This window comes from Zophobas morio, unplaced genomic scaffold (genome assembly GCF_036711695.1).
Source record: "Zophobas morio isolate AGI-343-1 ecotype UQ-CSIRO unplaced genomic scaffold, CSIRO_AGI_Zmor_V1 ptg000011l, whole genome shotgun sequence".
Classification (NCBI taxonomy): domain Eukaryota; kingdom Metazoa; phylum Arthropoda; class Insecta; order Coleoptera; family Tenebrionidae; genus Zophobas; species Zophobas morio.
In genome coordinates this window covers 15102959-15128567 of record NW_026972116.1, presented here as the reverse complement: position 1 = coordinate 15128567, position 25609 = coordinate 15102959, and the positions used below count along the sequence as shown (strand labels likewise).

At 33.3% G+C, this 25609-nt stretch overlaps 1 protein-coding gene across 3 annotated transcripts in view; it reads right to left on the bottom strand.

Annotated features, from left to right (window-relative positions):
- The window catches only part of LOC135127023 (uncharacterized protein), a 331051-nt gene that overhangs the window by 131064 nt on the left and 174378 nt on the right, over positions 1-25609 (bottom strand). Inside the window, exon 1 of one of the 3 annotated variants that reach the window (XM_064053320.1) lies at positions 19923-20029. The exons of the other annotated variants lie outside the window; for them this stretch is intronic. The gene's annotated coding sequence lies outside the window, so the exon portion shown is untranslated. Of the gene's footprint in view, positions 1-19922; positions 20030-25609 lie in introns of those variants that run through there. 3 annotated transcript variants of the gene reach the window in all.

Here is a 25609-nt window from a genome sequence, read left to right as displayed (position 1 = left end):
ACCAAACACACGACGGCAACCAACTGATACATGACTGGCCTGAATAGCAGGTATGGTAGGTCATCAAGCACTACCAGTGGTCTGTATAACAATGTATGTTTAATTTCAAATATTTTTTCTAGACGTTGCTACACCACTTAGGAACGTGAACTTTACACAGTGCAATAAATCTTATTGTGAGCTCTACCCCATTTTTTTTGCACACATTTCGAAATCAAAATGTGATTATTTGATACGATAAATTGATAGATTTTTTTACAAGTTTATCTAACTTTTAGTTGCAGATTTCAGCAGTATGTTAAATAAAATTTGCTATCGGAAATGCGTCTGGTGGAAATTTGTCAAGACTTGTTTGAAATGTGGTATGTGGCCATCGATTTAATTTGCTTTGGTGTGATTTATCGGGCTCGTGGGCAACTTGGTAAACAAATTATGTATCATTTAGCCACAGTGCAGGGGTGATCTAAATGTGCAATGGCGTCGTTATTTAGCGTAAGTGTATGCATCCACATGCAATTAAGGCGGTTTCCTTGGTTTGAACGCTGAGTCACTCGAGCAAATTCTGACTTCAGTTTATAATTTATTTACCTTCTAAATTGATGATTTCGTAAATTGAATGTTTGTAAATCCATTAAAACGGGAGATAAAAACACAAATTCCGAGGGAGCAATAGAATAGGAAATATTTTTATTGAGGAGAGTTTGTTTTGCATAACGTATTTCTTGTGAAATGCTTTGTTTTTCAGTATTAATGTTATTCAAATTGCGGAGAGTCGTAAAGTAACACAGATAACAAAGTTGAAAATTTTTTTCCTCCTAAAAAAAAGAAAAATAAAAATAAATAAATCTAACCATTATGCCTACATAATATATTTGAATCTCATTCTTAACCGGTGTTTCTAAATGTACAGTTTACGAAATCAAAAAGTGAAATAATATGATATCCTTCAAAAGTGTTTCATTATCATGATGTATTGTCGTCATCACAGTAATAATTTGGTAGTTAATTAGTGAAAAACACAGTCTCCAATATGTCCTACGAGGCTGTTTTGTTGTCCATCAACATTTTCTTGACGCTTCCCTGAAGGATCGGTACAAGCGCTAATTGGATAATTTTATAGGAAAGATAATTACCAAAGATATGATAATAAATAACCAAAAATTTGACAAATTATCTTTCCTGAGTTGGCTAATAGCCATTTATACGAAGATGTGCTTTTATAATAATAATTATTGTTGACATTAATTTTAATATATTAATTTCAAAAATATTGTGATACAGGAAAAACAACTTTAAAGAGTTCATTTGTTTTTAAAATGAATTAATATCAATAAATTTGTATTATAATTGCTGCAGAATGTTATTGTTATAATGACAATTAAAATTCTAACTTTTAAACAAACTGATTCTTATTTGTTGATAATTAACTGTGAGCCATTTTTTTAAATGTTGTAATTTTTCTGCCAACCACCATGTGTGGGTTTTGAAAGACAACATATTTTTAATTTCAATACTTTCTTCGGTAACCGATTATTTATACCGTTACTTTGATAGATGAATAAAAATCTCAATTTATTTCTTAATAACTCGGATTTACACGAGTAATTACAGAGCGATTATGTACAAAATAATTCCGGCGCAAGATTCGCTGGATTTTCTGGACAGTCGTTGGACTCGACTTGTTAAATGAATTCAGCTCTCGTTGTTTGAACTACACTAACTGCTCCCGACGGTGTTTGCCATTTAAACATCCGCGTGGTCCTTCTCGAACACCCGTCGCGACATCCGCTTCCAGGTTCTTCTCCGGCCGCCGTCACGGACAATGAGTCATCGTCGCCGTATATACTAGAACCCATAGGCGTCGTACCGGGGCGGCGTATGGGTTTGAGATTTATCTTCAAGTTCTTCAGGATGAACTACCCTTTTCGGTTTTTTATAATTTTCACTTCTTGAGCGTTAAATATTATCTATATGAGGAGTTAAGCTAGTGGTTAATTTCATGTTTCCTTCACATTTCATTGCTTCTACAATACAAATATTTGATCGAAGGTTATTTCGACAGGACCTCCTTTGCCCCTGAAGTATAGTCCAACAAATCTCGATCCTTTAAAAAATTCCAAAAATTTGATGCACCACATCCACCTTTTTTTTAATGATAATATTTTCTTCAGGTTCTTTTAGTACTTGTTTTTTTGAGCTCATTAATGTATGTATTATAGTTTAATCATTGAACGCATTGGATTACAAAAACACACTTGTTTATATTTGGTCTGCAGTGATCATAATAGGAAACGGATTAACAATTGCTTCAAAAATATGAGTGCATTGATTAAGGGCAAGGCTATGTCTGTGTCGGGGAGTTTTCCCATTTGAAATTGAGAAATAATGTTTCGATCAATATTATTTCAGTAAGGACACGTCTGTTAATTCCGACACGTGTAATACTAACAATAAAACACTGGGGTGTACCGTTCTTGAGGTTTGATCAATAAAAAAAATATAATAGATAATAAGTAGCAACATAAACGTTTTTTTGCTCGCGGACTTAAATCAATTTCATTCAATATAAAACGGGAAAATTAAGGAAGCAACACATTTCGTTTTATTTGTGATATAAGACTATGTTTATGTTTTTAATGGGAATTATTTTAAACCCGTGGGCAAAAATAAAACGTTTATTACATTAAAAGTAACAACATAAAAAACAAAACACCCCACGGGACATTCGAACGTAGCGATTTTCGTGTCATGTGTTTGAAACCGAACATTCGCATGATAACCTTGCATGAACTCCACTTATACAAGCATAAAAATTTGCTGTACAATTTTGATATTTCTTTTGCGAAAATTTGAATCTTTCAGTGAAAATCTGAAGACGAATTCATAAACAACAATTACAGGAGTATGTTATTTCATAATAATAAAATTAAATCGTACTTATTATGAAAAATTTTGAGGGGATGTCATCACTTTGGTGGTAGAGATAATTAAGCAAATTTTGGTTAGCCCTGTACTGTCTACATGATATTCCTAATATACATACAAAATTTTGACAACAATCGTTTCGGAAATTGTCTGTCTAATAAAAATCCGGACAGACCGCACCTGTGTGCGGTCTGTCGACAGACAGACAGAGACAGAAAGTTGGAAACGGGGACTCGGTGTTTCGTATCTTGCTTCTTTGAAAACTTATAAAATTTGGTTGCGTTTTTTTTGTGACAACCCCTATAAAGTAAAGAAATATGAGTGCAATGATAAACTACAAGAATAGACTCTAAAAGTTTTGAATATTTTAGATGGGATGTATCGGAGAAAATTTGGCGATGGTGTCATTACTTGGGGGGGAAAAACTAACTTAAAAGATTGCGAGGTTACGAACCGTTCGGTTTTTCACTTCCGAAAATAAACTGTAAACTGTTGTACAATTTCGATTTCTTTCCAAACTTCTGGATATCAAGGGTTCAAATTCACCACGGATTCATAAACCACAAATCCAAGAGTAGGTTATTTTATGAAATTAAAATAGCATTTACAATTCAAAATTTTGAAATGACGTCCTCAAATTATTAGTAGTGAGGATTAGCAAGTTTTGGTTAGCGTTTTACCATCTACACGATGTTCATAACATACAACTAAAATTTAACAACAATCAGTTCATTAGTTTGAAGATTATCGGTCTAATAAAAATCTAGACAGACGGCAGACAGACAGGCAGACGAAAACGGGAGACCTGCTACTTCGTACCCAAGAGATCATGGCCCGTCCAGAAAACACTAAACTATCCATTCGTCGGATACTTACGTTTACATTCAGGAAGTAAAAAGTGAAATTCTTTTTCTATGTGTCTGTCTGCTGGTGACTATGTTAGACAAGTAATTTCTGAAACTACCGGACTTTTAAAGATAAATTTTATGTGTAATATGCAAAGGATATAACGTTAATCAAAATGTTTCTGCTCGTTACCACCAAAAATTTGGTGACGTTGTCTCAATATTTTGCCAGAAATCTCTCATCAAAAGTGTACAAAATATTAAGTCCTTGTGTCTGCGCTTTATTGATGTACATTTATTTTTAACATTTGATTTTACAAGTTTTTGGATAGAGATTAACGTTGTCCAGTTAGCTTAAAAAGTTGAGGACTAACTGCTTTATAATTTTGCACACAGTTTCAGGTTATCTTGAACATGGTAAATCACAACTATTGTTGTGAAATCCGTTTCATCTTTTAATTAATTTTCTTTTCAATTCCCGAGCTTTTGCGTTTTCTCGACCTTTCATGAACCCCACACTACGAAGAAATAAGTCTCCCGTTTCCATTTGTCTGTCCATCTGTCTGTAAGTCTGTCTGTTTGTCCGTCTGTCTGTCTGTCTGCCTATTCGTCTGTCTGTCTGTTCGTCTGCCAACCGATTTTTATTAGACAAATTATCTCCAAAAGTACTGGGCTGATAGTTGTCAAATTTTGGATTAAATTTATATTAAGAATGTCATGTAGATGGTAAAACGCCCACCAAAATTTGTCTAATCATCCCAATAAATAATGTGATGACGTCACTTCAAACTTGTAGTTAGGAAATACGTTTTAAATTGTATGAAATAACATAGTCCTACATATGTAGTTTATGATTCCGGATTGAGTTTTTACCTGAAACGTCCAGTTTTTTGGAAAAAAAATTCAAAATTATAAGAAAACATTTTAGAATTTAATTTTAAATTTGCAAAACCGAATGCTTTGGAATCTTGCAGATATTTTACAGTTATGACAAACATGATAAATGTTTAATCAAAATATATTTAGTTATCCCCTCCAAAAAATTGATAACGTCAGCTCAAGATTTTCACATTTTGCCGCAAAAATCCTATCTAAATTGTTCAAAATATGTTGAGTCTGCCTTTGTAATTTATTATTTCTTTCATATGTTTTGTATTTGCATATATGAGGTGACTCAAAAAAACTAATGAATGCGTGAATTTATTTTATTGATTTAATGAGGAACTACAAAACTGAATGCTTTGAAATCTTGGAAATGTTTTAAAGTTATCGTAAGCATGGTAAATTTTTAATCAAAATGTATCTGTTTATCAATCCTCAAAAATTGATGACGTCATCCCAAAATTTTGCCGAATATATTCTATCTAAACTATGATCAGTCTATACTTGTAATTTATCATTGCATTGATATTTTTTGGATTTGGTGACTCAAAAAAATTAAAGAATCAGTCTTATTTTAATGAATAAATCAAGAATTACAAAACTGAATAATTTGAAATCTTGCAGACGTTTTAAAGTTGTTGCAAGCATGGTAAATTGTTAACCAAATATATCTGTTTATTCCCCCCAAAAAATTAATGCTGGATATGTTTCATTGTACTTCAGGAGCGAGGGAAGTTCTGTCGAAACAACTTTCGACCAGTTTTTTTCTGATCATTACATTATTTTGATAAAACCATTTTCTTCTATTTGTAATGTAATATTTTCATTGTTATCTACTTCTCCAATGTAAATTAAGGAAGTATTGCCATAGGGATAATCAACATATTTTCTGGACATTTCATGACCTCTAGAGTACGTGAAAACAGGTTCTCGTTTCCGTCTGTCACTCTGTCGTTCGTCTGTCGTCTGTCTCTGTTGATTTTTATTAGACAGATAATCTCGGAAACTATCGCACCAATTGTCATCAATTTTTATTTGTATGTTATCATCCCCACCAGCACTTTGATGACGTTACCTCAAATTCCTCATAATAAAAACCATTTGAGTTTTATAAAATAGTATTTGTGGTTTATGAATCCAAATTGAATGACAGCCGTTTTTACTAATATTATAAACAGAATTGTGAGCAAAAAATCCCCTGAGTTACTATTTTAGACTTCGCAATTTTAAAAACACCAGAGTTATCATAATGAATGCAGACAACTTTTTTGTTCTTTCTAATTTGGAAATGTTTGATTTTATACCGAGGCTCCAAATAATGTGAGATTTAAAAATAAGACAAAGTTCGGCAACACAATTTTAGTTTGGTTTTTATTCAACGCTGGAATTTCGGGACTTTACATCGACATGTACAAGATCAAGCTGTGGTTGCCAAAGTTTAAGTTGTTTACCCAAATTATTAGTTTATACAAATACATCACGATCTGCCCCAAATTAATTTTCAGGCAGAGCTTCCCCAATTTATTATGCTAAGGTTATATCGATGAGGTTAACAAGAAACAACGTTCTTTTTGCCTAGACACAAGCTAATCCCCAAAATATTCCACAAGCTCGTCTTATTGAAAATTTTGCCAAAATTTTTGTTGCATACATTATTAACTTTTAAAATATTTTCCACCATAAAATAATCCCTTATATGCTTGTTTGAATCGGATTTAGACGCGATAGATTATTCTATTAAATTTTCATGGACAAACAAATCTCTTTTAGTTTGTTTGTTATCACAATGAATATTTCCTTTGTTGTCTGCATGCCTAATGGCTTAAATTGCTTTGGTGTAGGAAATATCGATGTTTTAATGCCAACGCTTAACAATTTCATTCTGATCATTGTCTGTGAAGTAAGTAGACAAGAATATATACGTACTTTTAAATTTATTACAAAGACATAGTTGTTTAAATGCCATGAAAGAAAAAAATGAAATAAAAGTCAACAACAACTATATGTATAAACTTCACATCAAACAAAAATGTGATTTGACATAAAAGCCAATGTATTTTAAGACTACAAATTCAATCAAAATAAATGTTTGCAAAAACAAATTTAGCTAAGATGTATGTTTAATGTAACATAAATCTAATAATTTGAATATCTTGCTGAAATGGGGAAATTCGTAAGGAAACTAGAAGGTGCTCCTTCTATGTAAACTAAATGACGACTGACGTTTATGATAGTTTATATTAAAGCAGTGATGTCTATAAATAGCGCTTCTGCAGCATTTCCGACGTCTTGACGTTAAATTGTTTCTGTAAACTACCGAAAAAATTCAGCGTGACACTTTGTGGCTCTTCCGCTGTTCTTCTATGAACATATAAACCGTGTCAGCAGTGAGTTTTGGGGTTATAATCCCAAAGTAATTTCTTGCTAATTTTTGATTTTATTCACAAGTGGCTCGTTTCACAAACTTGAACTCGTGTGATAATAATAATGGATAAAAAACCCGAAATACTGTTTCACAGTAATTAGATAACCTGCAATCTCCGCTTTATTGATTTTATGAAACGCATCCAATTTTGCACGAAAAACCGCTACACATCAATCAAACAAGCTTCATTTATGCACACAGTAGTGATGACTCATTTTCAAGTGTCAAAATTACATTATTATGCAAAATTTTAATATATTCGCGAGTGAGCACCTCAACACTGGCAACGAGCAGCTCCTCATTGCAACCGTCTATCACGACATAAACTCCAAATGTCTTCATCGTCGCCTCTGTCGCCTGTCACTGTTGAAACCCTACAGTATTATACAAGAAACAAACTGCGCGAAAATCTCGGGCCGTCTGCCGTTAAACAAACATCATTCTATCTTTGTCCTCCCAATTTATTCCATATTACGGCGAATGTTTGCTTTCCTGAGATAGATAAACTCGAATTCGAATATATCTGCGACAATTTAGCATCGAATCGAGCACGAAAAGAGAAATTCTTGTACACCGTCTCGGCGGGTTTCTATAGCAACTACTACTAACCTAGAAACACGCAGTGGATGACAAATTGAAATCAAAGTTAGATGAAGGCTGAAATAAATTTGACAGCAGTCGGGATCACGTTTCGGGCTGTCTGTTGCCATCATTCCGATTGTCTAGATTATTAAAAAACTATGTTCGACGATAATGCGATCAGTTTCCTAACTTAGAAAAGGGATTAGGGTCTGTTAGATGTTTGGAACTATCTGGTGAAACCACAAGAGAATCAATATGGATGTTTCTGACTAAACTTCGTACAGCCCGACAGTTTATTCGATATCGAAAACTTTTCCTTTTTGCTCATTTTTATCAAAAACAAATAGCGAGGGTGTCGAACTCGGATGTTTTTGATGTCCCATTTGTCCTTCTGTTTGCATTAAATTTATTTGGTTTTTGTTAGTGATTCTATCTTCGAAGAGGGTTGCTCTCGTGAGATTAACACTCAATTCTGGCGGCCTTTACTACAGGAAATGTTTCCGCTTTGTTTAAGCGGACAAATCTCAGAGCGTTCGCTCATTTCTGTACATTTGCGCTTGTACGTAAATTTATTTGACTTTAGTTCAGCAGGCAACAGAAACAAATCCAAATGCACGATTTTTTAAATCAACTTTTGTCGGATTGCATTGCGATTTGTGGAATAATATTACGTCGCCATTACGTCAATTTCCAATTTATTATTTAAAATGTATCCAGGGTATAGAAAGCAGAGGGTGTTTATTTGCAATTTGGTATTCATAATGTAACATTTAATTTCCTTGTTAATGGAAATTAAACACACAAGTGAAGAACCAATAATTGAGATGCAATATTAAAAGCCAGATAATGCATGTACGCATGTATCCGTTCTCGCAACTCCATTATATTAAAAAATAATAATAATTATTATTGAAAAATATATTTGTGAAGAGGAAAAATTTTCAGTTTTTAAACTTCCTCATCACTTTTATTTTTAAGCATGATCTTCCATAAAACTTTTCCGCAGCGTATTTTAATTGTACTACGTCTTCTCATCCGAACACTGTTCTCTTTAACTAGGTAGTAATGCAACATGCTCATTTCCAAGCACAATTTTTAAAAAATCGCATCCTTTGGACGAAGAGCGCATCTCCTGTTGGTAATCTAATCTCAAAATCGGAAAACGCATGTTCTGTGGTGCCATTGACGTTTAAAACGTCGTATCGGGCTTCAATTGCTATTCTTGATTGAAGGAAATGATGAGCAACAGGACGTGTAAATTATCACATTAGCTAATTCCGTTCTAAAAAAGTCGAGTTTTAGCCACCATTGTGCAGAATAAAAACAGAACTGTAGACTTATTAAATTAACAGTGTGGACATGATTCACTACTAGCATAAAAAGTAGATTATAAGAGTTGTTACATTTCTAGAATGATAAAATCCTGTAGAAAATAGTAATAGTAATAGTAGAAAATATGGGTGATTGTGCCGAGAGAGATTTGACAGGAAGAAGCAATTCTGACCTAATAACTAACATTCTAATGCTTTTAGCATAGTTTTTGAGGAACTTCACTTGATTGGATGATGTCAGAACTTCATTCCTCGTGCTTTTAATTCCGTTATGAAGGGAAATTTTTCCGTGAAATCTTTCCAACTGCGACTTAAAAAGTTCATTTCACGATTAAAATATTCGGGGTTTCTGGCACAAAAACTAAAGGTGTTATATAATTAAGAGAAGGGGCGCTAAAAGAACCCTACCAACAACTACCAGGCGCCCAGATTTTTCGCTACGGGAATCGAATGGACATTATTCTAAAACCGTTGATAGCCAGAGTTAGTACTGTGTGCATCGACACAAACCACAATTGTGAAATGGTCTCTAAATACTCGATCGCTAACCGTGGATGTCTTCACGATGTGTGTTTTTCTCTTATACTGAAACAATTCAGAATAATTCCTAAAAAAGGAGAGGGTCTGCTAATAGTTCCAAAATTATCTAGTCATTGGTAATTGTAACAAGAGAATATTACTCCTTAATCATATACTTTCACCCTCTCAACAATATTTATTTAAACATCTACCTAATTAAATACAGAACAGTGTTCAGATGAGAAGACATTACACAATTAAACAGGTCAAATCATTTTATAACTTTTCACCTTGATTGTCCCAGTTTTCATCCGAAGACGTTTGATGAAGATCCTTTAAGATTCCACTATAAAAAAAAGTTACGACGGTACAAAAGAGGGTAGGGATTTTAAGAAAAGTTGAAAACTTCAACGTTTCTATAAAATTCTAGAAGGAGGACCAAAGATTATGTTCTAGGAAGTTCCACTTTAATTAAATGTACAAACGCAAAAACATCTTATCATCGTACAAGAGAGGAAGAGAGAAACCGTTTAATGGGACTAGAAAATTTGTGGAAAAATTCTATTCTAAACTAAATAGAATTTTGAGTAATCTAAGTCTGAACAATATCGATGAAGTTGCACAAAGGTTCTAGAATATTCTACTAGAAAGCAACTTTCCGACGACACAGAACAGATTAGATATAAGGAAAAATTTAAATTGGAATACTAGAATATTCGAAGAACTGAAGATGATGAAGAAGAAGTTTGAGAAATTAAAGAAAATATATCAGCGAAGTTTCACGGAAGTTCTAGAACGTTCTACTAGGAAGGAACTTTGTGGCGGTGTTGTACAGGGTAGATATCAAGGGAAGATTGAGAATGGATTGCCTTTAAAAAATTCTGAAGGCGATATTCTACGAGAGATTACTTTAAAACAAATATACATATGCAAGAAAATCTTAGCATCGTACAAGAGAGAAAGAGAGAAATGTGTTAACGGGACTGGGAAGTTTCTGAAAGAACTCACTTCTAGAATGAGTAGAATTTTGAGGAATCTAACTTACTTCTAGAATATTCTGCTAGAAAAAAACCCCACAAGTCTTCTGGTGACAAGTAGGAGAGAGATCGTTCGAAGTATGTGATTACTTTCAAAAATATGCGTTGAAATGCGTTGCAACGAATACGTTGCACTACTACATAGTTAAAAAAAAGAGAAGTGTTCGGATGAGAAGACTAGCACAATGAAGGTCGAGCTTTATGAAATCGTGTGACCTGTTTAATTACGGTTGTGTGCAGGAAATAATGTAGTAATTGCAATATAAAATCGCATAACAATCACTTTGTTAAATTAATGTAGCAGACAAACTGCAGTATATGAATAAATGTCATTCCAAACGTAATAATCGTATTTCAGTAAAAACCTAAAATAAACGTATATAAATTCGAATTATCATTGTTTGTAAATTTAATACTCATACATATTTTTGGTAGAAATTATTATTTAAAACAAGAGTCAATTATTTTTAGTCTGCCATCCGTTGTCGATGCGAGTTTGATTTAATTTTTACAATCAATATGAGTTCAAAACTAAATTCATCATTATGGGAAGATTTATTTTATGTTTATATCACGTTGTGAGGTGTGTTGGACACGCAAACACACATGTATTTCGAATTATTAACAATTTGTTTAAAATTCAAATTTATTGCATTGTTCCGTCTTCGCGTTAATTTTTATTTACTTTTTTCTTAACTTTAAATTTATTAATATAATTTCTAATTGTTTGATTTATTAGAATGGAGGTAGCATTGTAAAGTTATAATTTTTCCTTTTTTTTTATCATGCCAAGGTTTCAATCCTTAATATTCTTTAAGTTTTACATTTATTAAATTCGCGGGCTTATAAACAAGCGAAGGTCTCTTTTTGCCTCAACGTTTTTGGACAAAAACCGTCCGAAGAAGAAGCGAGTCAGAACTCGCGCTGAACGCTACACGCGACGCGTTACAGTGTACATCACATCCACAAATTTCCACATACGCAACCACCGCAAGTTCGTGCTTCCCGAAAAATCATCCCACGTGGGCTACTGCATCAAACGCATCCAGACTGTGATCAAAGGAACCGGGGTAAGTGACCTTCCTTGTGCGAAATATAGTCCTTCATTCTCTAACCAAATTTAGAGCCGCATTTTATACATTGCATACTGCAGTCATTACACGTACGTTGCTCCGAAGTTCTGAAGTATGTAAATATTTAATAAGAAAAGTAAAAATAAAAATGGAAACAACTAAAAATAAATGTCAGAACTGTGAAAATTTATGGGTGGTCGAATTATATTTCCTAAAAATATGTACACAATAAAGCAAATTACCAACTTCAAATAAATCATATTTTGTCTGGCTATAAACGAAAATATTATTCGTTTAACGTATTGGAGTGTAATAAATGGAAAAATGTCTACAGCCGCAAAATCTACAACATAAATCTGAAATAAACCGACCCTACGTAGTCAATTATTAGAAATTCTGTTGAGCGTTAAAAATTGTAAACTTTTTCACCACCCGTGGTGATAATTTCAATCAGATGAATACATTTCAACGAATTACTCAGTAAAATTATTACTGACAACCCTTGTCACAATTTATTGAATTAGTGACTTAAACTGTACTGCCATATATGGGAATTACGTATCACGGGAACCCAGGACTCTAAATTGTTGTTTCTAGACAAATTTCGTTTGTTATAGCAAAATGAGAAGTTACTGCTTTTGCACTGATTATCTGCATACACATGTGAAATGGGTTGCATGAAGGTTTAATTACGTCCAAGCATAATGCATCCATTTTCAGTAAAATTAATTTGTAAAGTTTGAACTCTGAAAACTTTTGCCACTAATTTTCAGTGACCTCACTAAACTGGGCACTGGATAATAGCACGTAAACAACTGCTGCCAACTTTTACACATAGAGCTTAATTTTACTGTAAGCTACTAATACCGATTTAATTGAGCTTTGATTTTGAACATGTGAAATAAAAATTAATTGTTCCACACGTAAATTTATTCAAGATGGGAAATGGAGAGTCACTACAAATGCTGCACAAAATATTACAATCAACCTTTAAAATTCGACAATGTATTTTTTTAATTATTACGTGAATTTAATGACTTATTCAAAACATTCTGTCGGTCCACAGAATACCAACTTGTCTGTAAAAATGGACCAGCCTAGTATAAATAATTCATCAAAATAGATGGAAGTTTAATACCTGGACTCGTTTCCAAACTCTTAATACATACTACTAAATAATTACAACAAACTTTTTTGCAATTTGATGCCTTTTTAAATTTATGTTATAAATTGCCGGTCTGAATTTTTAAAAATATTACCATCAACTTTAATTCTTCCTCTATTACCGCATACTCTTGCCTTCCGAAACCACGTGATTAATTAAACCCTCCGTAATCCTAAAATATTCAGCTCGAATCACGTAAAATGTTGCAAAAAATCCCAGAAAGAGAAACGCAATTTTCCACCTAGTAATCAATAAATCAGCGGCGATAGAGGAAATGAGAAGATTCTCTCAAACTTTTCATTTGTGTAATCCTATCCTAAATGCAATTAATTTATTACCCATATCCATCATCCCTGATTGAAAGAATTTAATTGACGTGATTAATGTTCGAGGTTGAGTGTTGTAAAATTGGCAGCACATACTATCAATCATAATCAACGAACCCAACTCTTTCTTGTATAGAAAGTGTATTAATTTAAATTGCATTAAAGCTTCTTATGAACCCCGAAAGCAAAGCCCAACTTCTTGGAACTTAGAACCTAAAGGAAAACAGCGATTATGAATCGTTAATCATTTCTGTTTGAGGCGCCAAGCCAACAAACGGAAATTTTCCAGAATTTTTTCGCCACTTTAAGAACTACCGAAAGTGCAAAGTAAAACGCTCTTCACTCGTAAACAGCAAAATTATTAATACATTTTTCACTACGCTTAAACGTTCCACGCCTTAAAAGCACAGCAAATACCGCATATGCTGCAAAATATACGTTACAACAAAGATTCAGTATTTCAGACTCATTTTTTATGAAGATGAAATACCCGGAGATAAATTTCAATACAGCCACATTGCTCGAATATGCTAACCGCAATCACGCCAAAATTTAATTTCACATTAATCTCTGGTATGAAAAGCATTAAATAATGTACGAAAAGGTCCACAATCATCTTTCCATCACACTGGCAACATCAGCTTCGAGCACTTTGAAACATCTCAAAGGAATTTTCTTTGCAAGTTATAATTGGATGGTGTTGTGCAACAATGGAAAGCCATCACACAAATCAAATTAGTGAAAAACAAAGCCTTAACTTTATGAGACACCAGAAAATAAATCTCTGAGAGGTTCCTTAAATTAAATTTTTTAAAAATATGACCTCCAAATTACCGGAACAAGGGTAGCAATAATCACAGAACAAATCTCCGAACCGCAGGCACCCTCGAGGGATTTAAGTGTCCGTTATTAGTGGGGTTCCGCTTTTCACGAACTTGTATTGAAAATTGGACTCATCCAGAAGCAGTTCAGTTCTGAAAGTGAGTGGTTTAGAGACAAATAGGAGGTACAAACGGCGCAATGAAAGCAATCTCAGTCGTTGTGTCCTTGTAGATTTATAGGTGCAAATATGCAGGACGTGTAAATATATGGTAGACACCACAATATCCCTTCGCTATTTAATGTATGGGGTGTCAGATGAGAGCGGGTGAATTACAGCAGCTTAAGCACACCGCAGACGACCCGAGTTAACACTCAACTAAAAATATTTCTTAATTATGTTCTTTTTTCCGGGCTGATATTTTTTTTCCGGGGGTGGATTAGATTACGCGCTGCGGAGAAACTAACGATCTAAGCTGTATTTAGTAAAAGGCCGAAAGATAGGTGAACGATGGAGCTCTTAAGCAAATAACTATCCTAATAGAAGAATATTAATGACGATAATGATGATAACCACGATTTTCATTACTGAAATGGTGTGGCCTTGCCCGAGTTAGATCAGAAATATAACATTTATAAAATAATCAAGAAGTAATGTTCATATCGATCAAAAATACACAAAACTTCATGGCACACTTTAGTCATAAAATTTTTTAAACCGAAGTTATAAGATATTCATGGGCAGTGCATAAGCTCAAAAATAAAAGTCATAGATAAATTTGATGGAATAACATTTATATTACGATATTACGAGTTTGCTGTGAGAAATAGGTTCATATAGAGAGGTGTCATGAATAGATTATTCGGCGAGCTGTTCTGATGGCACTTACTCACGAGGATCAAATTTGCGAAACGAGCAGCAGGCGAGTGTGGTAAATCATCTAAGACAAGTTGTTGTCATTCGCATTATATTACGTCGCGATAGCATTTATTTTTACGTTTCTTGTTTTTTAATAAATTTGTATAAAATCAAATTTTTGAGACACAGTTGACATAGGGTAGTTTCAATGTTATCATATGACTGGATACAACTCGGAAATTACTGACGCACTCACTTAAAATGAACCTATTGTCATATTTCTACTCAAAAAATTACTTAAAAGTAAAAATTAATAAACACCATAGGAAATTTAGAAAAAATATCTAATTAAGGATATAATATGTAACTGACCGCAGCACTTTCGGTTTGGCCTGGAAATGTACACAACACTTTTAAATAGAGCTGCGGTTATTTGCACAAATTAGCTAATAGTTTTTTTTACATATTCTTTAGTGTATAATTTTTACAGTAATTTTCTGTCGACTTGCAATTTTATCAGCAAAAAATTGTCTCATGCAGTTGCCAGTTTTCGTTAAAAAGTTAAGAAAAATTTGGCGGAATTATTGTAGACACAATTTTGTAAAGCTTTACATATATACAGGGTAAATCACTAAGCGGCCGGTCCTCAATAATTATTACAGATAGAAAAAGTTCATAGACCGAAGTTTTTAGTCCTTCTAAAATTGTTTTAAATTATGCAGTGTTCTGTTTTTAGGCGTAACACACAACTTGTTTTTTTTTAATGAAATACCATATATTGTTACGTATGTTCATTAGCCCCTTCCTAGGTTTTATAACCACCCTATATTTTTGAAATTTCGATGGGACGTTCCAAAGTTATTCACATTTTCTTGAAATTTTTTGACAAAATAAAATCGCAATAAGGTTATTTTTAACATCTTACACAACATTTTCTTGAAGAATAAATAAAAGTACGTGCTTTCTTGTGGTATAAGTGTAATTAAATTTCCATATACAGTGTTTATACAAATATTTTTTATTATTACAATTTTCAAACATCGATATTTAAGTTTTTTGAAATTTAGAACACCCTATGTTTTAGTACTGTATCTTATTCTATCTAAACTGTGGTTGTAAAGTCTAAGAAGAGGTACATCAAAATGCCTAAAAATGTAAAGAGTGTTTTATAAAAAAAAAAGTTGTGTATTACGCCTTAAAAACAGAACCCTCTGTATAGTCAAAAATAACTTAAAGTATAGACCTCAATGAAACTTACAAACTTTGTTCATTGACTTTTTCATGTATTTGTAATAATTAATGAGGTATCGAGGAACGCGCGCGTAATGAATCACCCTGTATATGTTACAGTTTTAACGAAAAAGGATTGACATGCTCTACTTTTTGCCTTATGGTCTATATTTTTCCCGAGCGTGAGCTAAAAAAGTGCCATAATAGGTTTCATTGGACGACTGCTTACTTTTATGTTTTCTCGACGTTTCATGACCCCTAAAGTACGAAAGAATATGTGCCCCATTGCCATCTGTCTGTTCTTCTACGTCCGTTAAATGTTTTGCATCATTATTTTTTTCGTACATTATATTTGTCACTAGATCAGCACCGTCTAATACTATATTGTATTCTTAGTGCAATAAGTCTAACTTTTCAAACCTTCTCTGATTATTTTTTTTTACTTCACTTATCACGTAAAATTTAGCTACCTCACATCTGATAAAAGCCACATTATTGTACAGGAATAAATTTTGTTCTCAATGAAGCAGTAGCCAAGTTTTGGAATTACGTGATTATGATAATAAAGCGTATAACAGAAATGTCACATCTATAACTTCAGAATTTGTTTGAAATCAAGACTGAACAAGAGTTTTTTTTTATGTTAAAAAAGTGCGTGGGATAATCAAATTTATTCCACTCGTTTGAATCAGGTAAGTTATTCGAGTGCGGTAATGTAATTCATTAACTGACTAATATGGAAGATATGTTTTTGAATGTAGCAAAATACTTTGATCTAAAAGTCTTTTAGTAGGACATGTATTTTATTTTTAAAATAATGATGTTGGCAACATCAACACACTCCTTGTTCAGTTTACCAGTTACAGTTAAATAACTGTCAAATAAAGTGTCAAACATCTGTAATGACAGCATCATTATTTTAAAAATAAGTTTCATGGTCTACTAGACGAACTTTTTTCGATCATATAGTAACTACACGGTTGATGCTTCCTTGTGAAGCAAACTGAATATCATGTGGTAATACAATCTTTATTTCACTTAAAAAAGTATGTAACTATGTATTTCCTATATTATTATTTTTCGTAGACGTTACCTTAAAAGCATTCTTACAATTATGAAAATACTTTCTTAAACGGCAAATACTGGCTTTTTTACTTTCCCAACTTAATCTAACTACTGGAGAATCAGTAGTTTTATGTTTTATCGACGTTTTATTACCTTTAGAGCGTGAAGAAGTACCTAGGTCTCGACTGTATTTCAAATTTTTCTTTATTAATTACAAAATTCTAAGAAAACATTTTTTGCAATCAAAAAATTAGGCAAGTTATCAAACATGTAGAAACAATCGTAAATCGTGGCAGTCCGCCGTCTCCATTTCCTGTTCCGAGTTTATGGTTTCTTAGAATAATGCGTTTGTGTCAATGCAAAATCGAATCCTCGATAGCAAGCTTTCTTCGATATTTCGATTTGTATGGTTGTTGAACACTGCACGCACCTAATGCCTAAATACTACTGGCTTACTTTCTCATTTCTTATTGCATTGCATTATTATTAATAAAACAATCTATTAATTTTCATTAATAAATAAACCAAAAAACATTTAATACGACATTTATAATTATAAATTATAAACAAAAACAAAACCAACAAAAGCAAAATCCTTTAAAGCATAACCTACTAAACACTAGGGAAGATGTTCAAAATTCCTGCCTTGTGCATATAAGTAAGTTCGTAATGTTTCCAAATTTTGATCATTTTTTGGAAAAGTTAGTCATCAGTACTTGCTAAGATGAAACTGATTTTGGCAAATGACATACCCTCTAAGAAAAGAGACGGCGGGTGGGCGGGGCTAGTACTTGTTAAAATAAGACGAATTTTGGCAAATGACATACCCTCTAAGAAAAGACAGGGTGGATGGGTGGAGCTAGTAATTTATAAAATAAGAATTTTCAGTGAGACGTCATAAAACGAATAAGTGTTTATAAACCACACTTTTATTAACTTCTTTGTTTCCAAAATATGCCATAAAAAGTTCTTTAACGACGGCAGAAACAACAACACGACAGGAATTATTAATTTCACCTAACAATAATCAATTTACTTGGTAACAGAGTTTCAAACATTGTTGAAAACAGCGTAACACCAATAATAACGGTATTGAGTTCACAGAAGCCGATCTCGATTTAATCAATAAAATAAATTGCTTCATCTTGCTCAAAGTATTTTAAAAAATAAAAATATCTTACGCAAGCACCGACAAGAGGGTATCCCGAGGCATATTTTTTAATAAGAGTATATTTAATAATCTTCTGAGCTGAGGTCAAAAACTTTCTGGGGGGAACGCATAAATAGACTTTAATCGATGTTCTATATAATTACTAAGTCGATGTTTGTGTCTCACCAGGAGTTCTAAGTAAATTATGCCAATTTTTAGAACTACTTAATAAAATATTGAGATGATGTTCGTTAAAATTATGATCTAGGTGGTAATGTGCTGTCGAAAATTTCCGTTCATCCCTTCCCCAGATGATGATGATTGATGACGCAATTTCAAACCTCAGTTGAAATATGACGTTTACGGAAATTATTTGAATTTGTACTTTTTTATTGTTTTTTATTTCGAAAAATACATCACGCTAATATTACTTTACAGAACGATAACAAAATTTCCCGCTATATAGAAAAAAATTATTGAATAAATCTTTGCTAAAAATGTATCTAAAATAACTTTATATACCCGCTGCAGTAATAAGCTTTTATTTTTCAGAGTTGATTGTACCGGATTCCTAAAAAAATATTTGAAGCGATGTATTTTATCGATTATCAAAGAACGGCTCATTTAATTTCCGAGGTATTTTAGGCACACAGCAATGACACTGGTGTGATTGCTGTTACGTCAAAAATATAAGGACACAATATACCACAAAAAATTAATTACTTACATCATTACAAAGATGTTTAAGAAAGGAGTTATTAAATTATGCGCCTTGACACGGAAGGCGCGTTTGTTGTGTTTCAGGAAAGGAAAAAGGGGAAAATATAAATTTCCTTATAAAAACGCTAATTTTTCAACAAAAAGTAATCGAATTTTATGTCTGTTCTCTCATTACAGAAAAATTAATCAAGAAAAATCGTAATTTTGTTCTGGCTTAGTTACTCTTCTGATCATATTGATGAACGTGACATTTAGCGTTTTCAACCAAAAATCGATAGAGCTTTTTAACTTTTCATTATTAATCCAGAATTAACACAACACGTTTCAAGGAATGGTGGGAAGCTTTAGACAGGCAATATCACTATTTCGGTTCTTCACAAATGTCAAGGAAAAATATCCAGGTTTTTAAATTGTTAACAAACGCTTTGATAATTCTACCACAAACATATAATCGTATTAGGAATGCACTCATACACAGTAGCTCATAATTGAAAAAAAAAAATTCGTTAATATGAAATTACCCGGAATAATAAATTATTAAAGAGATTTCGTTTTCGCTTTAACACACCTTACAACACATGATAATGAATGGTAATAAACCACAGGCGGGTGCTGTTACATTAGCAAAATTACAGAGACTACGCCATGACACTAATAAAATTAAAATCCATGGGTGGATAACAAGGGTAATACCTTTAGTTGTATGAAGATGACTTTACTACAAATTGGAAGTCATTTACGTAAATAATGATAACCAATAACAACCTTTCTTAAATAATCAAAAAGACATTTAAAAATCTATTACCATAAATGATTAAAAATCCATCTTTATAAAATTTTGTAAAAAAGAAAAACAAAATAGAAAACTTCCAGAGCAGTGCATGCATCTAAAATAGGACCACCTGTTACCCGCTTTAATCTTGCCAAGTCGAAATTCTACTACAAGAATTACTCAAACAATAAACTTACAAAAGCCGCTAAAACGTAAGCCCACAATATGCTTCTTCACTACTATCAATCCTCTCGATTATACAAACAGCGTATATTCCGTGGAGCTTTCGATGAAGCTTTCAGCGGGCGAGCTTTAGTGACACTGGCGCGTCAGTTTACAGTGGCCCTTCAGCATTCGCTGCTTAGCAACAGAACCACGCCCACCAAGAGATCCAGCTGGAATAAAAGCACACTTCGGCAGGTACCACAGGGCTCCCGGTGTGTTGCTGGGTCTTTCCAGAGGTTAAGCTTTGGCTGAAACCCAAATCAAGCACAGTTTACGCACAAATAAATAAAAATCTTGGATCGCTGATATATCTGGAGCAAGGCGATAAAACTGCGCCACCTAATTTAAATACGGAATAGCTGCAGCAGTGATCATGACAAATATATGTTTTATGTGCCACGAGAAGGATGACAGGGAATAATATTTTCTTTCATGGCGAAAGTGAAATGTGTCATATAATTCCGCTCTAAAAGAACCGCCATTGTACGTTGTCACGATTTTTTGTGGCTGAACAGTGTGCGGCGAGCGTTTTTAACCCAGAATATTTTAATTAAAACTGAGGTTTGGAGTTTAGGGTGAAAGTGAATTTGTTGAAAAGATTTTACTATCGCTGGGTCAAGTGTCTTGTTGAATTTAAATTTCGAAATGCCGCGATGCGCGAACTTGATATATTTGTTTTCTTGAGAGCTGAAGTCGTGTCAGCCTAAATATGACGTAGTAATAAACAATGCCTGATACTATTAATCATTCTAACAGCCTGGGAGACAAGAATGACGAGAAATTACTTCATTAATGTCGTGTACAATCTTATATTGCGAGGATGGTGGACCTAAGGCATTTAAGAAGAAATTCCAAGTCGGCCTGTGTATCCCAAGAAAGTTATTGTAGTACAGTTGGAGCTAATGTGTCCATCACACAACTCAGTGGTGGTTTTTGATGAAACAACCGTGCTAGTAAACATTCCAGCTTTATGAAATGTTCGACAGAAACGACTGAACAGTTTTCTGCTTTCGGAAAAAAAACAGTTTATTTCCATTTCGTTGGAACTAATCGAACACGAACGGGATTTGCATCGCACAAAAATGTAGATGATATCACTACAACGTTAAATTGAAATATTCTAGTTTCGGATTTTTCATTTAAGACATTTGGTAAAGCAAAAACTGTAAATTAGGGCCTACTATATTCATAAGTAGCACAAATGTTTTCACAGTAATATCAGAAATTGCACTTATAATTACAAAATAACTTTACTACAACTTTCCCAAACACAGTTCTTGGTAACATCCCGAGGCTAATTGTGAAGAAAAATGTTCTTGAGAATGTTGTGTTTAAGTTATAAATATTTATCAGATCTTGAGGCGTATTCGTCTAAAATTTCTTTCCAGTTCAATGAAAATTTTCTCACAAAGAGTCCACACTAAAGGTAATTTAGGGCAATTTATTTACAGAAGAAAAATTTTATAACAACAGAAGTAATATGAAAGCTTTATAAGCTGGGCGCTTGTTGTGCAGTATACATAGATGTACTTACTTAATAATGTACAGCTGATTTAGTACGCTATTTCTGAATCATCCTGTATATGTTGTTCTAAAATCAAAAATCCACCACACGGCAATTTCTTCGAAAATATGTACAACTGGCAACGTTGCCAGTAACAGTTTTAGTGATTTATTCTAGTGTCATTTTCATTGACAATTTCTTTCCACTGCACTGTAATCGGACGAATGGGTGGTCTTCCGTTTCTGTCTGTCTGTCGTCTGCGTGTCCATCTGTATGTCGGTCTATTTATGTCAATTTAAATTAGACAAATAATCCCGGAAACTACTGGACCGATTGTTCTTAAATTTTATATGTAAGTACGTTAGAAATATCGTGTAGATAGTAGACGCGAAGCAAAATTTGTCTAATCACTCCCACCAACATTTTTATCGCGTTACCTCAAATTTTTCATAATAAATACCATTTAAGTTTAATGAAATAACATACTCATGTATTTGTGGTTTACCAATCCGCCTTGAGTTTCCCATATGTATCTAGATTCTTGCAAAAAAATCCAATTTAAATAACAACTTTTCATACTAATATAAGCGGAACGTTTACTCGCCCGCTGATGTATCCGTTAGCATTCCCTAGCAAAGCTCATGTGTTTGATTTTTGTTATACGGATGTTTTTTCTTACACTGTGATTGGTATTATCTATTTTTTAACTTTTAGTAGATGTTAAATTTTATAATTTTTTGAAGAGATATCGCCAATTTAATGTGTGGAAAATTAAGTTTTGATTAAGAATTAAGTATATTGCGTATGGTGCTTTACTTCAATTTCAAAGAAAATTCCAAGCTCTCAAAGAAATGCCCACTCACTGAGACACGAGTGGAAACACCAAAGAGACCTATTGAAATATCTTACCTTCTGGGTGGTCTACATCGTCATGGAATATTGGTAAATATTTTGAAAAGTCTTACGTTTTTGATAATTACGATAAGTACCTACTCGGTGTTTGCAGTCTTCAGTGTATCAGTTTCTAAAGCCACAAACATCCATACTGATACTAAAGTTAAAATCGTTATAAACAGAAGAAAATTTTAAAATTTAGAATTTTCTAACTACCCTTAGGGAATGAAAAAGTAGGTCCCCTTTTCCGTGCATTTGACATCTGCTGGCGAAACTACTGGATTGACTGTTTTGAAATGTTAGATGTGTTTTAGGAGCATCCAGTCATCCTCGCCGATAATTTAATCACGTCATTTCAAAATTTTCCAAAATTAAATCTTTTTAAGTTTTTTAATTAACCTATTTCTACACCTGTGGTTTACGAATCAGCCTTTATTTTTACCTTAGACATCCAGATTTAAACAAAGTGGAGAAAAGAAAACGCTTTGCAGGGATTCTGTCTTGAAAGGAAAACAAAAACTTTAGACAGAAATTCTTATAATTAATACACTTAGTTTTCTTTGTATAACACGATTACTTAAGAACATATTTCACATCGTAATTTCTCCAGGAAAAATAAGGATTTTACAATTAAACTCCGCCCCTCGACTTACGACGAATAAAAAAATCATCAGAATTGAGATAGGGCGGGTGGGTGGGGCTCATATTATGCCTTTTTTTTTCTTAATATACATAGCCATCTTTTCACAACACGAAACTTAAAACATGGTTAAAATGGTACATTTTTGCAAGGAAATATGGGTTTTGCAATTATGGAGCGGAGCCTAATGACAAAATCGACATTCTTTATACAAATTTTCCATTTTTAACATATTTGAAGTTTCATGTTGTGGAAACAAGTCTACACATAGTAAAACAAAAAGACAAAATATAAGCCCGCCCACCCGCCCTGTCTCGATTGTGATGATTTTTTTATTCGCCGTGAATCAAGAGGGTGGAGCTTAACTGCTAAAAACTTATATCTTTACAAGAAATTCAAAACATGTTTTTGAGTAGTGTGTTGTTTAAAGAATACCATGTATATTAAGAAAAAAAAAAAACAAAATATAAACGCCGCCCACCCACCCCCTCTCAATTGTGATGTTTTTTTATTCTTAGAAACTTAAAACGTGTTTAAAATGGTAAATTTTTGGTAGGAAATATGGGTTTTGCAATTAGGCTCCGCCCCTCGGTTTGACAACAAATGAAAAATTCATTACAATTGAGCTTGAGATGGATATGGGTGGGGCATAATTTTTGGCTTGTTTTTTTCTTAATATACATAGTATTCTTTGAACAACACGATACTCAAAAATATGTTTTTTATTTCTCGTGTGACTTTTATCTGTCTCCAAATCTAAAAAAATGGCTTGGAGGAAGGCGGTTTAGTTCAAACGGAGAAGTAATCAATGAAGTAGAGGCTTATTTTGCAGAGTTTGATAAACCATATTTTTTGAAAGGGTTAAAAAAGTTAGAATATCGCTGGACGAGGTGTATAGAGTTGAAAGGAGAATGTTGAGAAATAAATACACAGAATTTAAAAAAAATGCTTTCTCTTTCTTAACAGTCCTCGTAGACTTTAGAAAAATCTATAAGACTTTTTGCTCAGCTATGACGAATCGCAATAAATATTAAACGTCAAGTAATTTCAGTATTTATAAATATTTTGATAGATTTATAACAGTCTCCTAAACTTCTCGTTGTCCTTGTCTTCCATTTCCCGAAGACGTCTCTTAGGACACGGTCCAAACGAATGACGAACACGAACCTCAAATTTAGAGACCGAGTCGTCAGATGGGTTTTCTAAGGGATGAAACCTGTATTGAAATTGAAAATAAAAATTTAAATTTTTAAAATTTTGGAGTATTTTGTTATAGTTGGTACAAAAAATATCAGATTGTAACATTTGAAGTTTAAATTTTCGCAACAATAAATTTATTATTAACAATGGGTAAAGCTGAAGACAATTTTACGCCCCCCGAAATACGAGAAGTTGCCCAAAGTAGCACTCGATATGTTTAGACCGAGCAGTGGTTAAATCTAAACTTGTTCGGAAGCTCCAGCTCTCCACATGTGCAGTTCTACTAGAGTGCTTTAATAGTTTGGTTATGAAAGGGAAGTAGAAAAAATTCATAACACAATTCCCAAATTGTCTTTGTAGGTACACACCCATATTTCGGGTAATTGTAATTTTGTGGTATGATGAGCAGATTTGCATTGCACATTCAATTCTAGCTTAAATGAGAGATGGAAGATTACACCTAAATAAAAGTAATGTTCTCAATATAATAGTGTTACGAAATAAATCCATGCGCCTCCCCGGTACGACGTCTATGGGTTTTCTAATGTGTGCGGCGACGATAGGTGACTCATCGTCGGTGACGGCGGCCGGACGGCGATCGCTAAAGAAAAGTCTGGAAGCGGAAGTTGCGATGGGTGCTCCAGAACAGGCCTAGAAACAGTGACGAAGATCTTCCAGAAGGACCGCGCGGCTGTTTAAATGGGAACCACCGTCGGGAGCAGTCAGTGCAGTTCAGACAATGAAAGAAGTAGAGTCTAGTCAAATCCATTCCACTCGAGTCGGAATTATTCTGTACATAATCGCTGTGTGACTAGTCGAACAAATTCGAGTTACTAAGAAATAAATTGTTGAGTTTTACCCACGCCGATTTTTAATCACTGATCAACATAACAATATACATTTTTTGAAAAAAATAACTCCTTTCTTTTTTGAAAAATCTAAGGACTTTATATTTGGTTCTAAATATTTATTCCGGTCCTACAATGTAAACAGTTTAAGGCACATACAATCATTATTAGTTTCAATTTTATAGAAAATATTTAAAGCGTCTGTAGTGAATGGAAAATTGGCATGGGTAAGTACATTTTTAATATCATTGACGGATATGAATAGGACAACAAATCCTAGGTGAGAACCTTGGAATACTCCAGATATAAATCAAATAACAAAATGCCATGCATGAGAAATTCGAATCTTTAACGCACGATTTATCAAATAATATAACTCAAGTCAGAAATACACCCAATAAAAGAGACTTACACGTATAAACTAATTTAGATATATTTACAGGAATCATCGTTTACCCTAAGTCATTATAAACGCAGTCAGATTCACAATCTTGGACAACAGTACCGGTGACACAATCCAAATTTGTAAAATTATGGCATTTATGTACTTGTTATAAAACCAAGTGTGCACGT